Genomic DNA, 5842 nt, shown 5'->3' with positions numbered 1-5842 from the left:
AAATGAAAAGCATCTCCCAGAAAAACCAGGAGAATGGAAGCATTCACATGCAAGTTGCCTAGGCTAGTGTACTCTTTGCTGGATAAAACACTGTCTGGTCCAAAGAGTTGAGGTAAATGGAGTTAAATCCAGTTGTTGATTTGGTCACAAGTTTCCCAAGGGCTCAGTGTTGAGGCCAGTTCTCTTTAGTATCTTTATCAGTGATCTGGACAAGGGGATTAAGTAAATTTGCAGATTACACCAAATTGGGAGGGAGTGTTAATCTGCTTGAGGGTAGGGAGGCTCTACAGAGGGACCTGGCCTCAAATTGCACCAGGGGAAGTTTAGATTAGGTATTAGAAGAAAATCCTTCACTGAAAGGGTTATTTAAACCCTGCTGCCCAGGGAGGTGGTTGAATCACCATCCCTGGAGGTGTTTAAAAGATGAGCAGATGTGGTGCTTTGGAATATAGTTTAGCACTGGACTCAACAGAGTTAGCTTAATGACTTAAAGGACTTGGGTTAAATCCAGTTACTTCATGATCTCCAACATCTCTTTCAACCACATTGATTCTGTGATTCTGTGAAACAAACCCTAGAGCTGGAGATTATGAGTCTGGTTGATGCTGAGGTTGGTGGTGCCTGCATGGATACATTTGGTCTCAAAATGTGCTGAAGTCCATCAGCAGGGACACAGCAGAGCTGGAGATGTGACTCTGGATTCTTGGCATTTGCTGTCCCTGCCCTCTTCTAACCAGAGAGGGCAAGGAGGAACACTTAATCCAACAAGCACTGAGCAATCCTATTAAGCATAGATTTTAAATTATCAGAAACATAATATTCAAAGTAAAACACCCAAAGAAGCAATAAAGCAGAGAAAGACAGAAAAAATTTATGAAGCAGAGTAGAGTATGTTTCTCCTTTATATTGCCCAAGAAGCAAAACTGATCTTAGGAAATGTTAGTATAAGTAGTCTATGAAAAAAGATAGTAGAGAACCCATGTCTCACCAAGACCTATAAGGTCTCAAAAGGAGTTGCAGCCCTCTAAAGTACCACACAGTGCGAACTGCTGAGTCTAGAGCAAAAGGGTCAGAGATCCCACCTCTCCTGGGTTGCTCTGTAAGGGTAAGACTTCTTTAATCCAACAAGAGTAGGCTGGAGGGAAACACTGACAGAAGTCTTCTAAATCACAAGCTATGAGTAGAACTGATGAGTAGAGTAAGAAAGCTCATCGTTTTTATCAGAGAAAACTTTGGATTGATACTGGGAAAGGTTACATGGTAAAAAGGCTAAGAAAAAGCCATACACACCAGAACACAGCACTTCTGGGAAGTTCAGACAGGATTAAGACACTTGCACCGGATTAATCCCAGAGCCACATTTCAGTGCAGAAACCCTGCAAAAGCACTTGGCAAATAGCCACACAAGAAGACAACACGTGTTCCAAGTTCAGGCTGCAAGTTTGACTTCAGCTGTTTTCAGAAGTTCTTAAGGCCACTTTTTGGGCCAACAGTGCCATGCTGTATTTCCTACAAGGCTAGAAATGCTTGTACAGTGCCCAGAATTGAGAATAAGTCCAGAAAACCCTCATCACAGATCTAAAGTGCTGCAGATAATAAATCCCTGAATAAGTGGTTCTGCTAAAGACAAAAAGATAACCAAAGTTCTCCCCATATCAGATGAAGGGAAAAAAGAGTGGAGCCTCTTATCTTACATCCCTCAGAGAGAGAGCAGTGCTAAGAGAGGCTGAAACTCCCATAGTTTCTGCCACTACCTAAACCCTCACCACATATGGCTCTAGGTTGGCTGTTGTTATCTGCAACAGTGATTTGCACCACGGTTTGCCAGCTCTCATTGCCAAACACCTGCAAAGCAAGATCAAAGGTCAAAACCTGTCTGCAGAAAATAAAAAGCTCCTCCAGGTAAAAACTTTCACATGACGCCGAGAAGCTTGAAAAATTACACTGCTTGTGAAAGCCACTCAAATTTATCAACCAGTTACCACTTGGTCAACTCTAAAGTCAATGTCCTTTGTATGGAATTCTTAAATAGCCATTAAAATCATTAATCATATGACTTACTTCATTAAGGTTGTCCCACGAACTTCATAAGGGTCAGGGTCTGTTTTATAAGATGCTGTTTCCAGGGGCCACAGGAAACAAACTTAGAGGTGCAATCTAATTCAAACCATTTACAAGCACAAAATCCAACTTGTTACATCTCCCTCTTCATAGAAGCATCACCTCTTATTAAAACTAATAAAGCATATGGTTATGGTCTGATATAGAGTTTGTTAGTACCCCAGCTTCCTAGCCAGAGTTTGGGAATCACCCTGCATATTCTTAGTTTTTAGAAGACCTGACCACAAAGACACCAATAAGTATCTACTCCACTGCTCATGTACCCAGTTACATATATCTTTTGTGCCTTAGTGGCTCCGGCATACAAATTGCTATTTTTAGATGATGGACTATGCACAGTCAAATGTAGCCCATACTAAGCAAAAGAAGTCAACAAGAACAGGCAGAGAGTGTTCACCCAGCTTTGCTGCTGCTGCTGAAAGAACTTACTGTTAAACATTTACAGAGGAAAATAATGGCTTAAGACTGAATAAGGGGTTTTGTCTAAAACCAAATTACAGAAAGTTAGAGGCAGTTGAAAGCACCATCCTGATTAATGACCTCTTACAGATTCTTTTTTAAAAAATCTAGAGCAAATTACCCACATTTAGTTCTTTTTGCATGCTAGTGAATAAACTGCAAGAAGCTTAATTAAGGCAAGCTCATCTTCACAAACATTTGTTGGCCTCAATACAACTGTACAGCTGTATTCACCACATGAGAAAGCACCATCACTATCAGACATTTTGTAATCACTAAATGTGTGATTACTCAACCGTGTTTGTATCAAAGGCACTGGGGGAAGAAGTGGACTCTTTTCTAAGCCACTGTGAAGCTTGAAATACAACAGGACTTTTCTTGGAGTGTAATATGGCCAATTACAATCAACATAAACTTTGCTTCCAGTTAATACATCACTTCAGTTACAGCAAATTGGAAAAAAAAATCTCATTAAAATATTTTCAATTTTGTGCCAGGAAAAAAGAAAGAAAAGTGTAAGTATCTGACATAACCAGGATGTTAAAAGTTTTAAAGCATCAAATCAGTCCACACTGTAGTGCTGCTGTATCTTGAATATACATTATTGTTTGTTTGCAAATACTGAACTGGTCTGATTTCACAGCTGACCCTGATCTGAGCAGGAGACTGGACTTAAGGCCTCCTGAGGTCCCTCTCAGACTGAATGACCAGAGGGTTTTTACTTCATTTCACCAAGTTACTGAAAGGAATAGGCAAAAAAAAAAAAATAAAAATTCAACTTCTCCAGAAAAAGAGACAGGTTCCTAAAATAGGAGATACGGAAACTCTCCAAGCAGGAGCTATGGCAGTAGCAGACAGTTCCCTGCTCCAGGCACTGCACTCCAGAATATGCCCAACTGCCAGTGGCAGAGAAGTGAGGTGGCTGCCTACCCCCACCAGCAATGGGACACTTCAACCTAAGGCAATACCATTATGGATCACAACTACCAGCCTTGCCAGCATATCTACCTGTCTAGAGGAAGGCAGGGGAGCAGCCACATCCTTGCTGTATTCTTGATTATTTCAGAATGACTCCTTTCCACTCTGCTTCTGTCAAGTGTCTGTGGTTTGTTTAGCTAAACTCTCTTCCAAGCAAGAAAGCAATTATCTTCTGTTACCAATTTACGAAGCACACTAACAGTACAGGGCAGTTGACCTAGGGCTGTATTCTCTCTCAAGATGCACCCAGAAATCCCACATCAAGACAACATCCACTCGATCTCCATCATTCCACAGCAGTCAAAACAAAGCCAGATGTGAGTTACAGGGAGAGAAAACCAAAAAAGCTGCACACAAACCTTCACACTCACATGTCACCATAGAAAAATTAACTTTTTGTCAAAATAGCTACTATTTAAAGTTGCACAAACCTATTTTTCTCAGAGTATGTTACCAGTTCACATAGTTCCTCCTCCTCACATCAGCTTCTTCTACATACCAGCAAATTAGACAGAGCATAGATAGAAACAATTGCACCCAAGCAACCAAAAACCCAACAAGAGCACAGGGAAAGAATTTGCAACTCCATTTCAGACCTGCAATAAGAGTTAAAGGGCAGTAAGCAAACCTTACAAAAGGTTTGTAAGGGCTTTGCAGTTTTTATGAAGCTACTTCCTAGTTGAGCACCAGAAAGAATGCATTGTCACAGTGACCACAGGAGATTCAAACCTGTTGTTTCTTAAAAAAATCAAGAGGAGGAAATGCACTTCTTCCCACAAGATGACTTAGTAAGTTGCTGTTTCTCAAGCTGACCCAACAGATCTGCAGTTGTGCCTTCATCCTCCTTTCCAGTAGGAGAAAAACAGACAGTCCCTCCAGCCTACTGCTGGTGCCACAACTGACTTCAATGTAATCTACCCCAGTGCTTATTCAGACTGAGAAAACCTCTCCTCCTTTCAGGTGGTGACAACAGAAGCTGCCCCAATAAAGCAGCATCTCACCAGCAGAAGGAGCACGAGGAAACATACAACATCCAGATGATGATGGCCACCAGCCTTTCTACAGTGACAGCACAGGTCCAAATGAGCAGGCATCATCATCCTACTTCTCCATCCGCCTTGATGCTGCAGCAGTGCTCCCACTTTGGAGCAGGAGTAACAAAGTCTGGGAATTTAACTGTACTGCCAGTGCTCCTCTTCCTCCATGCCCTGAAGATCATAATCATGGCAAAGAGGAAGAATAATTTTTGTGAGCAGCCATTGGCCACAGACAACGGCCTGGTGCTGCCTGCACTTGTACAGAACAATGACAGAGGACACTCACATCACAGTTCTCTGTTCACTGGATGCTCAAGGACGCGACTGATGAAAGATCTCTTGCCTACTGGTTGTGATTCCAGTTGACAAGCTGGCATTTGGTTCAAGCACTGCCAATTTCCATGTTTGAAACAATGCAGGACAAGCTAAAGTAACCACCAGGACGTGGACGATGCACTACAGGTCAGCAGGCAACTGATAATGTAGCAACACATTCAAAACCAACCTCAGAAAGTCACAGGGGCTTTGGGTCTTCACCAGGCACACCATTTCTCTAGCTGAAAGGAAGTCATGGGCCTCAATGCTGTAACTTGCCCAAAGCCTGTGCATGCAGGACCCACGACATACTCTGGGATTCTGTGCATTGGCAGCAGCACTGCTGCTTTTCTGGTGTCTCACACACAAGGACATTTAATTACCCACCCACTGCCTTTGCATTCAAGTTCTGCGTTGGCCCTTGCAGAGGTTCTGGGGAAGCACACTCATTAGCCCTGCAACCTGCCAGCTTGCTGTGGGGCTGCTGTACCTCCGGATCTGCACCCAGAAGCAACTACAGAGTTCTAAGCCCCTCAGGTCCTCCTATTCCCCTCCAGGGAAGGGGACATCTTTTGCAGCCTTGCGAACTGTTATCCCCTCAGCTCTGCCAGTCTGCAGTTATTTTTATGGCCCACCTTATCAACTCCCAACAAGACACAGGTCTCTCCCTTCCTTCTGCCTCTGACCATAACGGATTTGAAAGTTCACTCAAGACTTCTCAGTTACACCGGCAGAAAAGTCCCTCCTAACTCCTCACCACTACGGAGAAGCCCCTCCAGCACTGACGAGGACGGAGGAAACACCCTTTCCCCAGCGCGGTTCCTGTGAAGCGAGGGAAGTTACCGCACGCAGCGCCGTCCCGCCGCTCCGCGCTGACGCCCCGGCTCCCTGTTTCTGGAATGCCACCGAAACGCCGCGGCCATTCCTGCCTA

The sequence above is a fragment of the Chaetura pelagica genome, unplaced genomic scaffold (assembly GCF_000747805.2).
Source record: "Chaetura pelagica isolate M959 unplaced genomic scaffold, ChaPel_1.0 scaffold55, whole genome shotgun sequence".
NCBI classification, from domain to species: Eukaryota; Metazoa; Chordata; class Aves; order Apodiformes; family Apodidae; genus Chaetura; species Chaetura pelagica.
Note: the sequence above shows the minus strand (reverse complement) of the source record.